The following is a 23,065-nucleotide window of genomic DNA, read 5'->3' on the forward strand; positions in this document are numbered from 1 at the left end:
GCTGTACGACATGTGGCCCCGCTCCTTTACCTCACCGCCGTTTCACAGGGTCGAGCTGAGGTTGCGCTGAGACAAATCAAATAGAGCGAGCTCAAGAACAGAACGACATTTAGGATTTTTAAATACGGCGCGACAGAAAAAAAAAACCTCCACCGAGTAAGTCGTTTAAAGTGATCTCGAGTCTTAAATAAATGTGATTTGACCTCATTTTTCACTCACTAGAACCAATTTCTGGAACACAGTTTGGTGAGACATCACTTCCTGTTCAGTTCAAATTCTATTTCTCGCTTACTGTAACCAAAAAAAAAAAAAAAGAAGCTTCAACATGACAGAAAAGTCAGGAATTTGCATGAAATTTCCCCTTTTATCTTCCCTCTAATGTAATACTTTGTCAAGTTTCATTACGACTCGTCTTTTACACAAACTGTTGGAGCTAAATGCTCCTAAAGAGCAGCGCAGTAGTTTCTGAATGGCTGAACGGCTCGATAAATGAAACTAATGAAGAAGTCCACAGTGATGCTCCGGGAGGTCAGTTTACAAGTCGTCAAGGAAATAGTTTCTTGGCAGTTTGATGTAAATTTGCTTTGGCAGGAAGCTCGGCTCAGAAGGACATTTGGTGAATGTGGCTACAGTGTGTGTTTGTCCAGTGAAAGTCACCTTTGTTGCAGCTGTTTAACTCGGTGACCTTTCAGGCTTCAGGTGTGAAAACTCCTGTTTATTTGTTTAGTCAATACAAAATCTAAAATAAAATCATGATAAAGAAACTGATTGAGAGGACCATCTTTTGAATACTATCTCTCCCGTGACTTATCTGTGTTTATAACCCATAATAAATACCGTCCTACTGAGAGCTGTAGCAGAAATGACAAAAGAATATCACAGAAAGAAATACTGAGACGATTAAGACAATTCACTGGTCTGTCAGAATTATCTGGCCTTGCTCAGGACTCGTTACAAATAGCTAATAGCCAAAAAAAAGAAAAGGCCAATTCGCTGATTCAAAACTGCAGCAAAAGCCTTCCAGAGAACCGCACACGCTGCCAGGTACTTACAAGACTTTACTCTGCTCCCATTCCTGGTCCCCATGAGAGGAGCAAGAATGCCTTTCCAGGGAATAAAATCCACAATAAGAAGGAAACCGTAAATGAAGAGACACCTGACTGCGGCACAGATGAAGAGGGCTCAGCTCGCTCTATGTTGTGTCATACATGCTGGACACTGAGAGGAATAGAGGAAGCGTGGTCACATATGTTGCCAAAGCCTCTCGCTTGGCAAAGAAGCTCATTAAGCTACTGACAATCATTCCCACAAAGCCCGATCTAAAGGCTTTTCACTGGCTGTGCACAAAAGCAGAGTAGAGGAATGCAAGTTCTATCTTGTGCCCCCACCCCTCCCCTTCAGCATCATCATATCGTTCGATGCACCTGTAGGCGCTTTGAAAAGTGTTTATTTGCAATGATCAGCTGAAGAATCTGAGCAGTGTGCTGGGTGGGAGCTGAGCCCCCCCACTGGGTGAAAATCTGTTGAGTTTTGCTCCCGCTGCAAGCTTTTTCTGTCAGCCAGTGACAATCTGCTTAATTGCTAATACTGCTGAGGACTGTGTAACATCAAACTGCTTAAGACTGTCGCCCAGAAAAAGCCCAGCATTGTTGGAGCTTTTGTCTCATCTCTGTGAGACTGAAGAAGCTTTGATTTTCAACTTTTTTTTCCCCCTTTCCGTTTGTGCAAAGACTCGAGTGGACCCGCTTGTTCCACCCTGCCAATGCATGACCACACAGATGGGCACGAGAGGAGGCTGCGTGACATGTGCAGACAGTGCTGAGACTGTTGATGGTAGCTTTCCGCCAGCCCCATCGAAGAAAAAAAGAAAAAAAGCACCGTCTCCCACTACACATGAGAGGGGGAGGGAGGAAATACCCCCTCCAAGTAGTCTCTGGATGATGTATGATGTGGACTTTAAACAGAGGGTTGGGTTTTAATGGGGAGAATGGCAGAAAATAAAATGGGGAGGAGGGTCATGCTTGAATTATGCTGATGTGGGCTGTAACGGCGGTGAAAAACCAACCAAAGCCACGGCTGCTTGGACACAACTTACAGGCCAAAATGACATGGTTGTTATCACGCGGGTCTCACAAATGCTGACACCTGTAATGAGACTGTATACCTCTACAGGGCTGGACAGACTTACATATATCACAGCACACTTCTGCCTCTGCCATTTATGCTGCTGAAAGTCTAGTCAAGTGATACTCACTATTTTTTTCACAAGAGCCACATTGGCAGAGCAAAATCAAGGGAAGAGCCACTTTTACGACAACATATTAAGTCCTCTTTTGCAAATATGCATTTCTACATATATAACATCCCACAAAAAAAGAAATAACACAGCCAATACATTTTCGATTAAGACCATATTTACCTTAATACTGGGATGAGTGGAAGCTGGCATGCATGTCCTTGACTTTATTCATGTTGTATTTGTAGTTTGTTGTTGTAATCACAGTGAGACATTCAGGATGAGCATGGTTTTTGTGCTGGTTTTTGCCATTTTTTAATCAAAAACCGATCCATTGTGCCTGCATCTCGCGCTGGCTAAAGGAGCTAGGGTGCTCTGCGGTCAAGTGTGACGGTGGTTTAAGCGGGCTGAGTAGCCAGGTTTAACAGAGCCCCCTTTAGGAAACACCATTAAGCCTTAATTAATACTTAATAAAAATACTTAATAGTGTGCAGTATTCGCTGTGTGTTATTTGAAAAAAAATATTGTTATTGTTACCATATTGTTATGAGCTACTATGGAAGTGCGAGCCACCAATTAAAGCTTGAGGAGCCGCATGTGGCTCGCGAGCCGCGCAATGAGTATCTCTGCTCTACAGGGCTGGACAGACTTACATATATCACAGCACACTTCTGCCGCTGCCATTTCTGCTGCTGAAAGTGTAGTCCTTTAAAGGAATGAGTAGATTCATCTGGAAGAGAATGGACTGAAACTGACCCTCCATTTCATCTCGCTTGAGGATTTAATTTAGCAAATTGGGTTTAAAAGGCAGACAACAGACATAATAAAGAAAATGCTGATACTGGAGGCTCAGATTCGGATCTGTAGAGGGGATAAGGAGGTTGGGGTGGGAGGGGGCGGCGTCTTTTCAGAATGAATGCTCTCAGCCAAAGTCAGTAACTGAGAACACTCACACGCCTCTGCAAAGCCTGCGCCAGGCTCTCTGAGCCCAGAAGCACTCTTTGAGCTACAACAGGATGGAGCCTCCATTATGGCCACACAAACAGAAGGAAGCCTTATGAACTTTGCACAAATGCTTAGTGCGCCGGGGCCGGACAGCTCTGGAAGCCGGGCGAGATGGGTAGGTACCGAGGCGAGATGCCAGTTCCGAAAAGCTTAGTGTTCATGCACTCGGGCCAGACAAACCTGACATTGTCCTGGGCACTGCCCCGGGGGAAAGCCTCTTCCTCTTTCTGTCCGCCACTGCGGCTCATTCATACTTTCAGCCCAGTCGATTCACTGATTTAGACATGACTTACACAGGCAAGAAGGCAAACATTGATTCACACTCTAAACCAACTGTTCAACGCTGTAAAGGAGACGATGTACGTAGCTCTCATAAATTCAGCCGGCTTATTTTACACTTTAGTGGCACCAGATGGCCTCGCACTGAGGACATCTCATTCAGAAATTAAACATGAAATGAGATAATCCGCTGTGTTCTCGCTGAAAATGTTTACAGCAGCCTTAATTCATCACGAACCTCTTATCTCCCTCAAGCAGCGATCAGTAGACGTTATCTCACTGCTACAAGACGAAGGTCTGCATCCGTGTCGTCAGCGTGGAATTAAAATAATGCTCTCTTGACCCGCTGACTCTGTTGTGCGAGACAAGGTTGTCTGAGGAGGCAGAAAAGAAAAAAGAAACACCACGCAGAGCTGAAACCAAACCCGCGGCTCTGAAAGCAGAGAAAGAAACATACAGGTAGCAGCGCCCGAAGTTCACAGCCCCTCTAAAGCCTCCAAATGTAGCCGCGTGCTTCCAAAGCGCTCATGCGATGCGTAAAAATCTCCGTCAACCTGTCAGGACGGGATAAATGTGGTAGATTTGATGGGGGTTTTAAAAAAGGAGTCGAGGCGGAGCCATCAATATTCCTGAAGGACAACCGGGCTGCTGAGAAAGCACCGAGACTGATTTATGCTTTCCATCCATTTTGGCAAATATGCTGGATTCACAGAGTGAAGCTTTTAATTGAACTTTGGGCTCAAGGCCCATTTTGTGAAAAAGTCGTCTGTTAGTCAGTCTGTCAGAAACGGTCAATAAGCCTCAAACCTGGCACTCGCAGATAGAAGCAGACCGACCTGCCTTTGGCTGATACCGACAGCTTTACTCTGTACACTCTGAATCAATATGACAACCGCTGTATTTCTTTGTACGCTTTTCTTATGAGTTGCCATGGTAACAGGTGCCCCCCTATCTTCATACTTATCACTCGTAGGCATTGAAAGTTTCTCTGAGTTGATGCAAGGAGGAGCAGCTTGCAGCAGCAGGCCACCTGAGTGTTATAAATTGGCTTTATTCTTAGACTTTATGCATTCATATTCTGTAGTTCACTAAATAATCTATGTTCCTAGTTTGTACGTGTACACTCTGCTCATACAAACGCAATGTATATCCAAGACTTTAAGATGACGTAGCGGGATAAAATAACTGGGTCAGATAAAGCGTCTATTAGGACAGATAGGTCTGGTGCAGTAGATACACGCCTGAAACAACACTCACACACACACATTGTTTATCACATCCAAAGAACATGACGAAGACGGTGGATGGCCTGCTCACATCACTAGCAAATGTTCAATGATACGTTGTCGAGTGTAGGTACAACCTCTGTGAGATAAAGGTGAACATAAATATGAAATGTTTCCGGATATCGGGGCTCGGTCGGACGGATTTCATGCGAGAACTCTGTCCCTCCGAGTCCAGCGCTGATACTTGACTTGTGACCACCAATAAATACTTTGTTTGACTTGAGATTTTTCCAGCTTGTTCTTGGGCTTCCAATGAAAGAATCGGGCTAACATGAGCGTGTTTCTGCGTCTATCTCAGGTTCGGGAACACCGCCACAAACAAACTCTGTCTGGTACCGTTTATGAGCGGTGACTGCAAATGAAAAACAGACAAAATTCCAACAATGCAATTACCCGTGTTTATGTGCAATTCCGAATTATCTTTGACCATTTAATAGTCTGCTCAATTATTTCCAGATCTGTGTACGTGGTCGAAGTATTCAACACAAAGACACAGATCAAACAACAAATGGGGGGGGGGGGGGGTGTCCTGACTATGCTCAATCTGTAATGGTTTAGGTTAGTGCCTGCTACAAAGTGTTAAGTGGTTTAAGGACTTTTAAGTAAAACAGTATGCTGGTAGTAGGTTAGGGTTAGTGAGGCTCCAGCAGACTGTTATTTTGTTCTCTGAGCCAGGCTGCCGGCCATCAGAGCCTCACAGATGGTGCACTCAGCGATCATGGCAGCAATCAGGGGATCTCTACTCCTGATTAGCACACCTACTGAACACAATGTGCACAACACCGTCTGTCCACTCCGTCTCTGGCTGCACGACACTTCCAGTAAGCCAGGAAACACGTTTAACACACACTGAATGTTATCTCTGTTGCTCTGTGCGTGACACTGTGTGGTGCTCTGAGTCAAATCAAAAGCATAGATAGAAATATGTGATCCCGATTTTAAAAAAGGAGCATTTAATTTAACCCCCATCAGAGAGGAAACGGCAAACCAGAATCAGGACAAAAGCAGACTGGGCTTTTAAACTTTCTTATCTTTTCTCCTGCAGACAAGTTCACATCAAGTGTCAACTAAGAGCACAATTTAATCATGTTACCCCTCAAAATCAATAAGCTGGTTCCCCCGGGTCAATTTTAGCACTGGAGAAGCCCTCTAACTCCACTATTATCCAGAGTGTGTACACAGCTGACAGAGAATACAGAGGCAAACATAAGCTTGAAAATGAATTCATTAAGATAAACGCGGTGTCTCTCAGCGAAAGGCGTTGGCATGGTAACCGGGCTTGGCTCCGCTTTGAGATACACTCTGGACACAGCTTCCAAATGGTTGGAGGGATCAGCATGCACACAGTGTGCTCAAACATATACACACACACACACACACACACACAAACATATATGCTGAGACCTGCTCACGTAAGTGCACAAGCAAGCTTGAATCAAATCCTCCTTTTCAGAGAAGGTGGCTCAGCTGTAATTTAACGGGAAGCTCCTGCAGGCGGGAAGCTAAATGAGAGGAATCACCTCCATCAACAGCAGCCCACATCACGCAGGAAGAAGGTTCATCAGGAAACACGAGGCAGAGCGACACCATAATACTGTTATGCCAACAAGTGAGATGAATTATTTCCAGAAAACAGGCTTTTTTCCACCTACTCTGCTTCGACAAGGGAAAGCAGGAGAGATCATTTAGTCACACGCCCACTCATAATAACCGCCGAAGATCTTACAGCCTTATGAGGAGTGTCCCGCTGGCCGCATCACCTCAGGGTCAGCCCTTTAGGACCACTGAAGCAGATCAACCCCTCACTCTACACAGTTAATCCCGCGGTGGAAAATGTCGGTGGGCTCCGTCTCACATGGACGCACAGCGAGAGATGAGGGGGCAGGACCAATATTTGAGAGGAATTAAAGACGTGTGAGAGTGTGTGTGTGTGTGTGTGTGTGTGTGTGTGTGTGTGTGTGTGTGTGTGTGTGTGTGTGTGTGTGTGTGTGTAGGCTCGGGGCTTTTGAGGGCGAGGCCTCCTCTGTGTGTGTGTGTGATTTTGCCCAGACAGGCTCGTCAATAGGCTGGCTGCGCAACTTTTCAAGCCTCGTCCTCATGGCCTTTCACTGAGCACATGAAAAGAACACTCGACTGTGTGTGTGGGCTGACGATATTGTTACTTGGCCTTAGCAACAGCAGGAAAATCCTCGATCCTCCCAATATTTACCTTAAAGTACGTCAGTTTAGGACCATGCACCACATAGCAGTGTCGCATGTTCTTCAGCTGTTTTGAACCTGTATCCCAGTTCCTCTCAGAGCTGCTCTCGAATGCCAATTAGCCAGCGTCAGGTGTAGCAGCCCACAGGCTCGATTCTACCAAGTACACAAAGTGCTTATACACATTCCCCTTTGGTTTCTCCCTGATGGATTCGATTTCTCCCTTTCTTCTTATATAATTTATGCTACATATGTTCCATAATATATAGCACAGGGTGCTTGACACTCAGGGCAGTAATGACTTCTAAAACTTAAAATCAATATAAATTATTCACTGTGCCTGGAGGGGCTTGTTGAGGAAGTGCGGGAACCTGATATTTTCCTCCAACCCCATGCACGACACGGGGAGCTTAATAAATTACAGGGTACCTGAGAAATTTATAGCTGTGCATAAAGCAGCACCTGGTGAGCCGGGGAAAACAGACAAACTTTCCAGAATAATTACAATGTATAATCCCTTATAACAAAAAATAGCAGGTTTGTGAGCTTGTGTTACTACTGGTATGGTAGGAAAATGGAAACGTAACCACAGGACAATGAAAGTAAGCAGACATCTCCCCGACATCAAGCCACGAACGACAGATGTGGAGGATCTGCCCCGGACCAAAGAGCTCAAAGCTCTCGATGCCTCCAATAGCTGCTGCAACTTGAAAGGGTGCAAGAACAAATGAAAAAAACGCCCGCTTCAAACTGTAACACGAGGCACACCCACAAAGTTATCTTTTCACAACTTGAAAGCATGCACGGAGCATTAGAAAAAGATCCAGTGAAAGGGACTTTTGGAGTCAGTGCCTTTGTCAGGCTAACATCAAAAGCTCTGCCCGCAGACAGAGGATCGCTTTGAGTTTCCTGCGAGCGGGCGGAGGTCTGCTGTTTGCTGCACTTAAGTCGCACAGAGGAGAACAAGCTGTTGTTTTCTTCCTCCCAACACAAGCATTTAACGTTACGCCAGTACACCACTTAGACACTGTGAGGAGAGTCCAACTCTTCCAGCCTCCGCTTAGTTTAAGGTCGAGTTCCGTCTTGATTTCCTGACTAAACAAGCGTACATGGTGTTTAACAGCGGCCATTCAAAATTCACACACACACACGAATATCCCGGTGTTCTGAGGGAAAAAACGTCATAAAAAAATAAAAACTTGGGAACACACGACCAATGTTCCCTCTAATTTTTCATGTGTCTGGGCATACACACAAACTCCCTGAGCAAACAGGACCACTGTGAGCAACATCAGATGTGCACGCTGTGGCCACACACCTGTATCACACCTGTATCACACCTGTTCAAAACCTTGGATCATAGCAAGTTAAATGGCTTATTAAAAGAATCAAATCACAGCAGCAATTTTCATTAGTTTACTTTTAATATAAGTGATTTGGCCGACTTAAAATGAAAAAGTAAAAAAATCTTGTTCATGAGATGTATAGTATGGTATATGTGAGAGTCATGTTGCAGCCTGCATGTTTTGCAGAGTAGACCTTTCTCACTCGAAAAAGAAAAAAATATCAGCCAGTTTCACCGCTTGTTCTTCTATTTGCACTCAGACAGCCATTCCATCCTAAAAGAACCGCATTTCTTTTTTGCTTTGGCTTGGTGAGAGGATGTGTCGCTGGCGCTGCCCGTTCGTTTCACCATGATAAGGGGTTGCGTCTCACTGTTGTTAGCTAGCTAACATGCAAGCACTATCAATGCTCTGATTGGCTGCTTAGCGTAAGTAAACCGTATCGTATCATTGGCTGAACACCTGTCACTCACTGCGTTACATTGAAAAATGGTACAGAAAAACACATTATTGGTCTAATTAATTAGATTAGATTAGGTCTAGTATTAGATATTAATTAATACGTTTATGGTGAATTTCATTTTATGCGCTGCATAGATTTTCTTGTGCGCTGAGAATGTGCGAGCAGTGCGCGATTGCGCAGGCGCGCAGCTTAGAGGGAACACGACTATAATCTGGGCCAAGGCTGTGTTTGAAACCACATACCACATACTTGCAAACTGCATACTTCCATTCTGCATACGGCATACTCATCGATCAGACAGTATGCAGAGCATTTACCCACAATGCATTTCACTCCTGCCCGAGCCGAAATCAGCCGGCCTGAAGCTGATTTCGCTTAAGCTCTAAACTCTGTAAACTTTAGCAACATTTGAAACATTTCCAGGCGAGAAAGTAGTCATTTAGATCCCCAACATGTTGAAAATCTGACAAAATACCGGCTATTTACAATTTTGTTCCCACGAATTCGGCGCTACTAAAGCTAGCCGCAGGGAGCAACGCACTTCCGGTTATTTTCACAAGATAAAATACCCGTTGCCTTTTATCACAGGGAAAGCCATTACGATACAATTGGTGCTTTTTTTTTTAAAACAGGAAGTGAACCTACACTCGTCGTAGCTAGCTTGAAACTGCCGTTTTGACAGGAAATGACGATCGGCGACGTCACGTTAAGTTGCATCTTGGGTAGTTTGAGTATGAGTAGTAACCTCATGATGCATACCCAACATTTCGGCGAATCTAGTATGCATCCGGGAACTTCTCGCTTACTAAAACTCACATACTAACTCAAAAAGTTTGTATGAGTAGTAGGAGAAGTAGGAGAAGTATGCTGTTTCGAACACAGCCAGAGTTTCTGGGGACACGGTGTTCACAACTGGCACAGCAGTGCGTCACCCTCACAGCACCTCAGGCTTCAAATTTTACTGGCGCCTTGGGATTCTCTGTGTGCCTCATTGGGATTTTTCTCTCCCACGGTGCAAAAAAACATGTAGGCAAGTTTCATAAGAGATGAAACATGACCCTGAACAGGATAAAGTGGAATGAAGTGAGAGTAAAAAGTGAACACGTGAACATCATCGACTGGCTTTTTACACTCATATCTGCACGTCATGTCCTCGTTGTATAACTGAGCACAGTGACGCTGAGCTTTGTGTTGTAGTAATCTCTGCAGGCCAATCAATAACGTGTGTGTAACATGTCTGCTGACCTCGCCTGCACTCGCAACACCAACGTGGATGTTCCATTTACAATCTAACACTCATTTTGGTCAGGTACTCTGTCACAGGTGGCTAAGAGAATTTAAAGCATACAAAAACATTGCATCTACACGGCCCCATTAAAGCCACGCAGAGCGTGTGCTCGGATTTCATTCTGACACACGGCATTAAAGTTTCATCTGCAGGAGGCTGAGCGGCAGTAAAAGAGCTGTACGTTTCAAATGAGCAAAGAGGGAGTTCATTCAGGTCTCAAGAGGCATCGAGTGGTTAGAGCAAAGGGAGACCGGCTTCCTCATGTTATGAGTGTACGTTAAAGTGCTGATGGAGCGTCGTCATTTCGCTGCTGTCCTGCGGTCTGCACTGAGTGGGATCAAATCCAATTTGCTTAATGATAAAATCGAATCTACAAAAGGGCAGGGTGAGGGAAGGAAATGGAGATAAAAATCAATAGTGTTGGCATGTCATCTATATCTAGACTATAGCCGTGTATTACAACCATGCATGCTGCAACAAAAACTCACGCAATATGGATTTGTGTTGTGGTTTGGAGGACGCCCGGTAACAGGCTGAGCGATGAACAAGCAGGCACGGAGCTGCGGTGGGGTGGCTGGATAATCAGGTTAACCGGTGACTGAGTGTTTTAGCTCCACAACAGGCCAACAGAACAAAAGTGAAGAGAGCTCGTTGACTGAGAAGTCAAAGTGACCTCGGCCTCAATATTCCTTTTGATGCCTTTAATAATGTCAGCGGATGAAGAGAGCGGTCAATGACTAATTGGCGAAGAATCAGTGTACGCTCAAACAGCACGAGAAAAGAACTGTGGAACAATGTCAACAGAGGGGATTCAGCAGAAAGGATGACTCACTGACGGAGCAGTAGTTGAGTAAAAGTGATTCATTTTTTTTTGTTGTTTGCTCTTTGTTCATAGCAGGACGCACAAATATTTGAACGAACAATGGTTCTCTGAACAGCCGTCTTTCATCGTGGTGGGAATAAAACCGTCCACATATTGCAACTCGTCATACCGAGACTTACAAAACAATCAGAGGGACCCATTTTCCTTAGTTTTCCAGAACTAAAGACAACAAAAAAAGAAAAAGGGGCGTCCAATTTGACACAGGATGCACCGAGACGCGTCTTTCTTTACTGATACGTGTTGATTAGGTCTTACAACCTCTTTAAATGACAAAGTAAAAGAAAAACGCTCCCGAGCCTGGAGTAGTTCAGTCCTGTTAAAAGTGTCACTGATGGCAGTTTGTCAATCTGTTGCTTTTACACCCCTGTTCATCATGTAGTTCCAATCCAAACATCAATAGAACTACAGGCAATGCAGTCTTCCATGTTTCCACCTTCCTATCTCAGCAGTTCAATAATGTCAATCCAATGATTGTCTGTCAGTGGGCGTGTGTGAAACAGCGGCGTGCTTTGGACCACGGGGTGACATATTGAAAATAGAATTAGGAGTTAAGAAGGAAGTTCTAGCCTAATCATTTTTAGCTGATCAATACGACATTGGACCCGTTCCACAGCTTGACGGGAATGTCACACAAAAAAAAACAGCTTTTTGAGCGGCTGACGTAATATCAATTCAGAAAGAGCCTTCAGGTTGGGCCCGGGCTCTGCCAGCTGCCTTCCAGCCCGCATACAGATAAGGTGTACCGGTAATTACTTTCCCAAGCAATCACTAAACCCTGCCAGCACTTTGCTTATTTTGCTTGCAGAAAGTTTCTCCAATTTAGAAATTGAAGTTGCCACGATTTACAGGTGACGGCACACTGTTAGTGGAATCCAGCGTAACTCAACAGAACGGTGGGTTATCAGTCACATTGCTGCGTCTTTTTTTCCCCTTTTAACCAAGTCCATGGTGGCTGAAGCCCTGTGCTGTTACAGTAAGAAACCCCACACAAACGGTTTCTCAATCTCAAATGTCAGGGCCCGTGCACTGCTCCAAACAGAAGCTTCAAACACTAAAGAAACCACAAAAAAAAAAAGAAGAAAAAGAAACCTCAAAGTTCAGTGTGACACAGCATGTTTGCATGCATCTTTCATGAGGGAAATGGGGGGACTGAGATGCCCTGTTCCCCGGGAAACCAGCTGCCTTGTTGTCATATTTCTCAAGTTCTGTAGTCAAGTCTGGCTTTTTCACGCAGTCCTCAGCCACAGCCACCATTCGGGCTGGACTATGCCATGTCGTGACATGGGAACCCTTATAAACGTGTTAAGAGCTGGAGGCATTAGCATTTTGGACGCGAGTGAATAGAGCCATTTGTTCCTCTTCCTGTGCCTCCCTGAAAGACTCTATTAAAGGGAGGTTTAGGAATTGCTCTGTTTTGGACAAAGTGAAGTTGGGAGAGAACATTTGACAGTAGGTTTTCGGAGAAAACGTTTTTTGTTTTTCATTCAGCAAATATGCAACATGTTCTTTATCCATTATTAGTATGTAGGCTAGAAAAGCTTGTCAACAATAATAAGAACCTGAGTGCAGATTCAAAGCCTGATCCTTACTGCATGTCATATTGGCCCTTTAAGGCTCCATGTTCACACTTCAGCTGGTATCCCACCTTATAGGAATAGTTCGCCACTTTTGACATGAAGCTGTATGACATCCCATATTAGCAATATCACTTATGAACATCTTCTTACCCCCTGCTGCGTCCTGTGAACCGAGTTCCAGCCTCGTTTTGGCGTTGACGAAGGTAGTCCGGCTAGTTGGCTGGGGCTTAAAAAATAAAGCGTTTTGCTTCTGAAAACAATATGCGTTCAAAAGAGTAATACATTTGCATCACAAAATTGTTCAACAGAAAAAGTCAGTAAACACCGTAACAGGTGCGGCTATCGCTAAGTGGCTGAACGCATTGGGGGAGGCAAAAATAGCGCCAAGCGATGTGAGGTCTGACTTTTTTTGGTGAACGATTTTGTGACGCAAATGTATTACTCTTTTGAACGCATATTGTTTTGAGACGCAAAATGCTTTATTTTTGGGGCCCCAGCCAACTAGCCGGACTACCTTCGTCAATGCCAAAACGAGGCTGGAACTCGGCTCACAGGACGCAGCAGGGGGTAAGAAAATGTTCGTAAATGATATTGCTAATATGGGATGTAATACAGCTTCATGTCAAAAGAGGCAAACTATCCCTTTAATTCACATGCCGACAGTTGTAAGACACCAGCGCCTTATGCATTCCACGGTGTCATATTTATGAAGCTGGTCGGCAGCCCGAGGAACATTTGTATTAACGCAGCCTTCTGATTGATCTGCGATTCCACCCCATGCTGTGGTCACAGCAGGACCTGCGGTCAGCGTGGCATCCGAGCTTTCATCCTCAAGCTTTCAACAGTTTATGTGCGACATGCCGAATGACCTCATCCATAATGCATATTCCTCAGCTGTGCCAGATGATGAACAATGGGCCCGTGTGCTGCATCTCGGCGTGCACACACACCTTTACGTAGGCAGCTCTAATTGTCTATAACCACTGTCTGTGGTAACCGAGTGCCCAGCTGCTGCAGAACGAGCTTATTGAAAAACAGAATTGATCGGAATGCAGCTGACCAAGATACAGTGCACTAGTCTGCCTAGCAACTGTGACACCATTCTGACACGTTTAGTTTTCAGGTTGTATTGTTATATTGGAGGGGGGGTCATTTGTTATATTTTGGTATTTTGCCATAAGAAAATTTAAATTATGGTCACTTGATAGCAGGGGGAGAGGACGTTAACTCCTCAGTACATCAGAAGATAGTTCAAATGTCCTTGCAAAGCATGTTTATCTTTATTTGTATGCCATTAGAGCCAATGTTAGCATGTCTTTGAAAAAAAAAAGGAAAAAAAAAACATCCATAGAACTGTGATAACAGAGGCGTTTTACCATTCGTTAACTGTGGACAAGCATGTGAAACAGCCAAGAAACCCAGATTCTTTGATTTTGATTTGCCATTTCCAACCACCCATATATCTGGAGAAGAGTAATGAGATCCCCCTTATTGGTCAGGAAATTGTCTCAACAAAAACAGACAGAGCAGCGTATCACAGATAAGCACATTAGAGCTATAGCAGAGCAACGTTGTGCTTTTTGCAATGCGACTGTCGCTACTCTGGCCATCTAATGCGGATATATGAGCTAATGTACCACCCCATAGGATATCTTTCTGCTGCGAATTATGATCAGAAGTGGCTTCAGAGGACAAGTTTTTGGGCACATTCCAACGCATAAAACAGTGCTGGGGACCCCAGCCTTCATTCCATCAGGAAAATTGATTTCATGCACTATGAGTATTGATTGTCATCATGTAGTATCAGAGCACAGCCACTGAGCTAATGAGAATCTGTAATGTCCTACTTGCCAAACCCACACGGGATTCACAAGTCAAAACAGAAGCGACGTTCTGTCTGGGGGGAACATGGTAAACATTTCTGTTCAATCTATCTGCATCCTGTTTGGCTTTGGCAAACTGGAACAAATATGTGAAGCTCTAACAAAACACACTCGATGCCATGACATCAATGAACAAAGCTTTACAGTAGCGAGGGCAACAGGGAACCACAATGATTTAATTTCACCTATAATACACAGTGAATTTACCACAAGCTCTCAGCGGCCCATGGAGTTATATTACTGTGAGAGCTTATTGATTCGGAAAGTGCACATTTTCAGGAGGGGGAAACTGTGCCTAAAACCAGCGACAGAGCCGAGAACAATGACTGCAGGCTCTGAAGAGTTCATTTGGACGGCTGGAAATCTATACTCCCCCTGCAAAAACAAGACAGTGGGTTCCACTATGCCCGCCTTTGCATGTAATTGGAAGAGGACGACCATGGAAAGCTCTTTACTGTGACTGAAAAAATAAATAAACTTGATGAATGGGCCGAGTTGTGACATCAAATTGATTTTCAAATATCGAACTTAACGCTTTCTTGAAAACATATATGTAATGAACCTTTTTTTTCCCACTGAGACGTATGTGCATATGTGCCACACGAGCTGCTGACTTTTCGGGCACTTCATTTGAGGACGCTTATGTGGCCATTTGAAATCTTAAGAGCACAATTAGGCGTCCGGGGACAGAACATCCGCGCATCTATTTCAGAAGCCCCATCCCCCAGCTTAACACTGCCACCACTGTTTGCCTCTCCTCCCCACTATCCCTCCTCTCAATATTGAAACATGTAAACAACACCATCTTTTCCCAGCCTTCAAAGCGAAGATAAACGAGGGAGAAACTCTCTAATTAGCCCTCCTTTAATGACTGGAGGGTGTTAGTCAGAGGACATCGCAGTGAATGAACTCGCGGTGGCTCTTTGCTGCAGAGGTCTCTACGTCTTGCGCCCTGCTTTAAAGCGGGAGCAGGAACTGTGAATTCATCTGTCTGAGTTAATTCATGTGTTCACACCCTCGAGTCTCACATGAGGCCTCTGAATGTGCCGAGGCAGCAGAGCTGGGATTGCCATTAGAGTCCAAGGCGCCGCAGCTCTAATGATGATGGCTGTTGGACTTGCTGTGCTCTGCATTCTGGGCCCCAGAGCCCCTGACTCTGGTCAGCCAAGAGAGGATTCCCCAACATGCTCTTGTGGACATATTAACAGGTGCTGAGACAGGAATCAAAAGGTTCAGAACAACCCCCCCCCTTTGATGAATCTCATAGAGCCATCACACCAGCATTTTTCTGTTTGTCTCTCTTTCGGGGGAAACGCTTCGGTCTAAAAGCTCTTGTTATAAAAGTCAGCAATCTGCACAAAGAAAAGGCATTAAGCGAATCAAAGAGGCGGGCCCTGGTGGCCAACCTGGCCCCTCAACACTGGGGGCTCCTCGCTGACAGTGACAGAAATGCAACGTTACACCATCCGTTTAATAACCCCACCTTCTGCTTTGACACAGCGGCAGGAAACTGGAGACATGCAGTCTTATAAATCAGGCACTGTGTGTGCGTTGGTTGCGGTGAGGGAGGGGGAGGGTATTTTAAACCATTTTCACCATTTACTGAGCAAAACAAGTCCCCACACCCTCTGGTTCCTTTTGGAGCCAGAGTGGGGTCTGAGCACGGTAATGGAATGCCCGGCACAGAGCTATGCTTACGGCTGGCTCCTCCACTGGTAATACAGCGCGTACACTTCCAGTAACAGAAAGCTCTTTCGGCCACATACGACACATAGAATGGGAGGCAGAGCCTTCAGTTATCAGGCCCCTCTCTTGTGGAATAAGCTGCCAGTAAATGTCCGGGAAGCAGACACCCTTTCCACTTTTAAAATCAGGCTTAAAACTTTCCTTTTTGATAAAGCTTATAGTTAGGGATGGCTCAGGTGATCCTGAAACATCCCATAGTTAAGCTGCTATAGGCCCAGCCTGCTGGGGGGCCTCATCTGTCACACCTTTCCTCACTTTACTCTCTTTTTCCCCCGTTTAATTTCTCAAATGATATTATGTATATGTGACATTATTGTGGTCGTTAACTCGTGTTTCCCTGTTCCAACAGATATCCTTTGAATGGTGTTACAGTGGTTCTCCCCCCCCCGTCACCCCATCTTTTCTGTCTTCTCAAACCCCAGCTGTTGGAAGCGGATGGCCACCCTTCCTGAGTCTGGTTCTGCCAGAGGTCTCTTCCTGTTAAAAGGGAGTCGTTCCTTTCCACAGTCGCCTCAGGCACGCTCAGGACGGGAGATTGGACTGAAGACAAGTTTCTGTGCAATCTGTTGGTTTCCTTAGCTAGGAAATAGTTTTTGAATTGGCTCGATATGAATGAATTGTATTATTATATAAACAATTATGATTACAATGAATTGAATTCCAATTGGCTTGAATTGGACTTTATTATTTAAGTGCCTTGAGATGAGATTTGTTGTATTTGGCGCTATATAAATAAAAATGAATTGAATTGAATATCCATTCCATCTCTCAGGGCCAAACTTATGTAGTCGGGTACAGGTCTGGTAGATTGTTCTATCTTCTTTTTTCCCCGACTTACTAATAACATCACAGCTGTTCTGCCATCTGTGCTACAGTATCACATGGAGAATTTAGATAGAGCTCCAATGCTACAATCAGTGAGTGCGGTTAACAAATATCATAGATAAATCACTGACTGAGCTCAAGTTAAGGCATTTTATTTGTGGCACTTGTGAAGGGACACAAGCAGCATATTCTAACTCATCTGTACAGAATTCTCTGTGTTGCTATCCCCACTGGCATGTCATTAATACTACGGTATCCCACAGAGTGTACAAAGGCGTCTCTTTCGTGCTTTACATCCTCCTGATACAGCAGATCAGACTAAGTCTGCTGGGATTGCTAGAAAATCCTCCTCCCTCCACTGTGATGCTAACATGTCTCTGTCTACTTACAAGCGTAGCGTCAGTCTCTTTTTGTGCCGCTAAGACACACTCCTACGCACACTGGAGCGGAGCTATTGTTTAGCACTCTGTTTAAACAGTTCTTTACACGCTGGTTTGTGGAGCGAATGAGAGAGAGGATGTTGTTTACTTCATGACTGAGATAGCTGAAGCAGTCCAGAGGAGGAGCAGCTTTGGTGTAAATAGTGTTGAAGAATGAGGCTTGTGTAAATGGGGAGAAAAGAATGTCCACTCTTGCAAAAAAAAAAAAAAAAAAAATCTGCATGAGGGTTCTTTGAGAGCCAGCAAACTATGTCAGTCCTCACTGGAAGGAATCTGTAAGAGCCTGCCAGCAGACTGCCCTTCATAGAAAAACACAATACAGGGTTAATAGCGGTGCTTCTGGCACACTTTCGGCACCGGCTAAAAACCCCTCCACACTCCAGGTGGTGAAAAAAAAGAGAGCGGCTCAAGTATTAAAGAGGGCTCGGTGTGTTAATAACGGCACTGAACACAGAACAAGAGAGGAAGACCTGTGTGTAACCATCACGCTCTCTACACCTCTTCCACCGGCGAACCGCAGGAAGGAGCGAAGCCATCTGTGACTTTGGTTTGGCTTTAAATGGAGAACTGGGGGCTGCTCACTGCTCAAGGATATGATCCAAATGTTTAAACAGCAGGTGAGTTACAGCACACAGCAGAGCCAAGGGGCCCATAATGCACAAGTTCAACAAGAAGACTAGCAGAAGAATACACCCTGGGGCGGATAAGGATATAACGTACTGTCTTTTATGAAGGAGCTGGCCTCTGAATCACACCCTCATCACAAACCCAAAATGTGGCTCAGCTGGGGCAACTGGCTGTTAGGAAAGGGATGAGCTTTGAAAATGTGAAGCATGAATGCGCCGTCTGCGGTGAGGGCAAAACGCACGTGAACTCATCAAATGTCAGAAAACTGTCACACCTCAAAACTAACAGTGTCAATTATACAGCCTCTGTGACAAACTGTCATCCCGGGCCCCCCGGAATTATCATGACCCCTGCAGAGCCGGCAGCCTCTTGTTTCAGACTATTTTTGTCAGGTGGATTAAATCACAGAGGTCACGTTAACATCAACAGAAGGAGCAGCACATTAAGTGCACGCAATGTTCTGGCTGAAAACATACGCCTCAGGCGGTTTGCGTGCTTTCAGTCCATTTAAAGGAATAACAGAACCTGCACAGCAGCAGTTACAAAGAAAGCTGTTCTGCATTACCGACTAATGAAGAGGTGAGCAAGACCTGCAACGTGCTTCACTTTGCTTTTCACAAAACTAGCCAATGAGCAGTGTGCAGAAATAATATTTCCATACTCCAGTTAATTCACGGGAGAGGCGACCACGCATGACTGAGCAGAATATAATCTACATATAAGTTTTAGTGTTCTGCGTGCGGCTACAGCGGACCATGAAATAAACGGAGTACGGCGATTTCGCTGAATAATAATCCCGCTCTGGTTATCACGCTTGTGGCAGAATTAAAAAAGGCAAAGCCGTCGCCAAAACTCCCTCTCTCTCAAGAAAACGAATCACGGTGGCATGAAGTCAATTTAAATGCAAATTTCAGCGTGTAAGACAACAACCTGCTCGTCTCGAGGAGTTGTGGTGATGAAGGCAAATCGCACAGCTGAAGAGCGGCTGGAAGTTTTCAACGGGGCGGGCTGACTCGGCACCTCTGGCTCACGTCACTCAGAAACAAGCAGCCAACCAGGGGAGGGAAAAAATAAATAAAAATAAGCAAATGGGTCGCACATCGTGTGAAGACTGACGGGTCTGTATCCCAGGATATCAAAGCCGGATTTCTCGGGGATCACCTCCATTGATCTGCTTTTGTTTCTCAAAGCCTCTACTTGGAGGCGCTAAGCCATTTCAAATTGGCCAAGCCCACACAGACATGGCACCAGGTTTGCTCTGACAGAGACATTCAACATTTTGATAGCAGTGAAAAATGACTGACAGGGATTTTGCTTTGATCTGACCCGGATCTCATCAGTCATATAAGTTTAAGTGGGGGGGGGGGGGCTCCTCAGTGATGAATGCAGACAGGAGAAATATGTAATCACTGCGCTGTGCGGCACTGTTCTTACTATAAACTGTTCTTCTTGATATCAACATGATTCATTTGAAACAAACACCTGTCAGCCTCCCAGCTCGCAGCAAACGAGCGCGGGGCAATTTAATCGTGTTCTGCAAAAAAATGCCATCACTGTTTTCCCTCTCAGGTTGTGGATAGATTTCAGTTTACTGTGCAGGTTTATTGTGGACATTTTTCTTTGTTGTGTTGCTCGTTTTCTTGCCGCTGGAGAAATTCATACAGTTCACGCTGCAGTCGAGGAATAAACACAAGGTTTTCCCCCTCGTGGGATTGCGGGTGATGGAGCGACCCTGCGGCTGTGTTTCTCTAACGGAATAAAGCACAGATGCTATCTGAAGGAGAATACTGAAGACTCTGCATGAAGAGTAGAATTTGAACCTGTATATAAATCTGTGTTGCACCCCCGCATACGTCATTACTACAGCCGATGCTTATCTGGCTGGGATTTAATAGTGAGCGCTGCACTCCAATAATGGAAAGTCTTCATGACACTGATAAGCTAATGTAATTAAGCAACACTCACTGCAACCTCCTGTGTCTCTAAATGAGTCAATTAGGGACTAAAATGTTTAGTAATTCAGCGCCAAGCTATTTTCTTCAAGCTTCAACGTCCCAACAGCTCTCTCTTACTAGACTGTTGCTCATTTTGTCAGCATGGTGATCCAGCCACACTCATTACAACCGGCAAAAATGCTGCCCGCTTAGGTTGTGTGAGCCATGAAAACGTGCTCTGCTTTACACAGAACAATCTGGAGCTGTAAAAAAATAACGAGGTCAAAGAGGTCTGTGGTTCATGGCTGGTGGTCTGCGGGTCACACTTGTAAAAATGGAAAGCTGCGCTCCCCCAAGCTGATGAATTCATTTGGATCCGTACCAGCTTGGCAAGATTCTCCCGCTCAACATTTGCTGTGTCTGGGGGTGAGTACATTAAGAAACGGGCGTGCTGAGACCTGGCTCTCTGTGGAAGAGCCTAAAGGACGACTGTAAAGACTTTCAGAAGCTGACGACTTTGGAAAACCGCTGGAGATGTTCGTTATGAGGGAAGTAGTTACGTTGGAACAAATATAAAGAGCTGCTCTGAGCGTTTTCATATATTACAGCACCGGTGTAACAGAGCAAAGGTCTATTAAATCTTTCACCCTTACAGGATGATTTCCACTGATGATGAAACCTAAATGCAAATGCGGAACAAAGAGAAGCGATGCTGCTTCTGCAACAGAAACCACAGAGATTAAACTCTCTGCTCATGTGTTTTGGCCCACTTAGCAAATTGACCACTCGGCTCTCCCTCTTTGTTTCCCATTTCTAATCATGCTTGATCTGCTCTCTAATCTTCCATTCGAGTGATACTGCTGTGCTTGACTCCAGGCCTCAATGGGCCAGTAAACAGCTTCTTAACATGCAGAGCAGACACCGGGCTCGCATGTTCACACCAAATCAGCCCACATGGCTCGGCGCTCCCAGTCGTCCATTTCCAGAATCCAAAAGGGGCCCGAGACGATGTAATGAAGTCCCAGGGGGAAGCCTCTGGATGTAAAGCACTGCTGCCCTCGTAGCAGACATAGTTACCCAGACACATTTTACTCACCTATTTCCAGACAGACTCCCGCAGCACTTAAGGGAAACATTACCTCATGCACACTAGCAGGTACTGATTTGTGCCAACTCCTCATTATATTCTGAATAAGGATCTTCTTTTCTGAATGCTAATGATTTGAAACTACGATCAGGCCCGATTAAACAGAGAGGAGCGACCTGTCTGACCTTCGCTTGCATTTAAATGTCAATACCCATACATTGTGCAAGATTGTCCTGCATTATAATCCATGAAGTGCAGTCTTGAAATAAACTAAAGTGGTACATAAACGCAGTAAAGCGGCAGGATATCACCGTCATTGTTTGGCACAAAACCACTGCCGTCGCTGTAAACTGATGTTCAGGGACGGCTCTTTTCCAAATGATGTCAGAGGATCAGTCAAAGAGAAACAAAGCTGTGCAACCTGCATCCTGATTGGCTGGTTTCAGCCTCTCTAACATTGCATCTGCTGCAGCGCTTTCACATCAACGTGAACTTATTTCTCTGGAGCATTTGTTGACCAAAAACACTAACGTGAGGAGTGGGAAATTGTGAGAAGCGGTTCTGACACCTTTACCGGGATATATCACAGATACGTGCTGCTGGGTGTGTTTTTACTCCTTTCTCGCTACGTCCTCTGTGTCCCCTGCCTGTCAAATATGTCCTCCTTCATCCTTGGCGCCCTTCACTTTCATCTCCCAAGGGTCCCCCCTTGTAACCTTATCCACGCAGATGCACACAATACCCTTCATGGGACACAAAGCCAATGATACCGGGCTCCTCTCTTCCATTCTCTACATTTGTCACTTTTATTCCTGTGCTCTTTGTTCATCCTACCTCTGTATGCATGAGTTATCCCAAATTGAGCCCACAATTGAAATGGAAATCATTCCTGTTTCCCAGTGACTTAAGGGCAATAACTTCTCCCTCATTGAGGCATATCTGTCATGTTTGTTGTTCCTCTGAGAAATCTTACGGTTGTGTTGGCCTTTTCACCAAAGGTTTTCACATAAACACAGACGTTAGAGAAGATGCTCTGAGCAGACCGGGATGGTACGATTGGAAAATGAGTTGGAAGCCGACAGCTCGGCACAGTGGGATTAACATTCTCCTGGTGACACTTTCCCCACGTTGGTTTCTCATCACTGCTCATGGTGTTCATGTGAGCCGAATTTCAAGCTGATGAATCAAACATAATGTTACAACCGGAAAGCCACAGAGGAGGCAGAATAACACTACACGTCACAGTCTTTGCATTGAGTGCCACAGAGGAGGGAAAGTGCTGCAGGAAAACACATTCACAAACAGCCCGGAGGCGTGGAGGACAACACAACAAGTGGCGTGTTGTCGCTTGGACAAAAACGATAACAAGCGCTCTTATTTCTACGAATGATGACGCGTACACACAAACAAATACATATAAGGCACGGAGGGCTTGCAAGCTTTGGCAGAAAACAATATGTTGAGAATAAAAATGTTTTACATGTGAGGAATCAGCTACACCCTCAGACAGAGATGCGTGTGCGTGGCTTCTGACCTCTTATCCTCGTCTTGCTGGGAAAAGAGGCGCTGAGCATACGAGATAACACTGACCTCCCCGCTGGTTTGTCCTTCTGTATTACCTTTACAGATTAATTGTCCATGGACTACCGGAAGCCATCGATCATGTCAACTGATGATGCAGCGGCCTGTTAAACGAGAAATGAAGCTTGATTCTGGTGATCAGCGCTTCTTATCTTTCCAACTCTGCTTCCTCCTTCATCAGACGCAGCACGGAGGGAACCGCTTCCCACCACTCCTCTCTGAACCAGTCACAGGTAACATACATACATATAAAAATAAATCGGGTGAATTAATACACATATTACCAGAGAGCAGGCAAGGGAATGAATATTTCATGTCAGCCAAACACATTCGCAGCACAGGCTGTCTGGAAATGTGCCCTTCCTGCTGTCACCGGTGACAAA

The 23,065-nt window shown here is 45.0% G+C and overlaps 1 protein-coding gene across 9 annotated transcripts in view; it reads right to left on the reverse strand.

The window, feature by feature from the left end:
• Positions 1-23,065, reverse strand: part of chl1b (cell adhesion molecule L1-like b) — a 70,871-nt gene that overhangs the window by 44,745 nt on the left and 3,061 nt on the right. Inside the window, exon 2 of one of the 9 annotated variants that reach the window (XM_075460239.1) lies at positions 22,636-22,786. The exons of 5 other annotated variants lie outside the window; for them this stretch is intronic. The gene's annotated coding sequence lies outside the window, so the exon portion shown is untranslated. Of the gene's footprint in view, positions 1-3,758; positions 3,944-6,532; positions 6,592-22,581; positions 22,787-23,065 lie in introns of those variants that run through there. 3 more of the 9 variants (XM_075460240.1, XM_075460243.1, XM_075460241.1) reach the window with 3 other exon arrangements.

Source organism: Odontesthes bonariensis, chromosome 3 (assembly GCF_027942865.1).
Source record: "Odontesthes bonariensis isolate fOdoBon6 chromosome 3, fOdoBon6.hap1, whole genome shotgun sequence".
NCBI lineage: Eukaryota > Metazoa > Chordata > Actinopteri > Atheriniformes > Atherinopsidae > Odontesthes > Odontesthes bonariensis.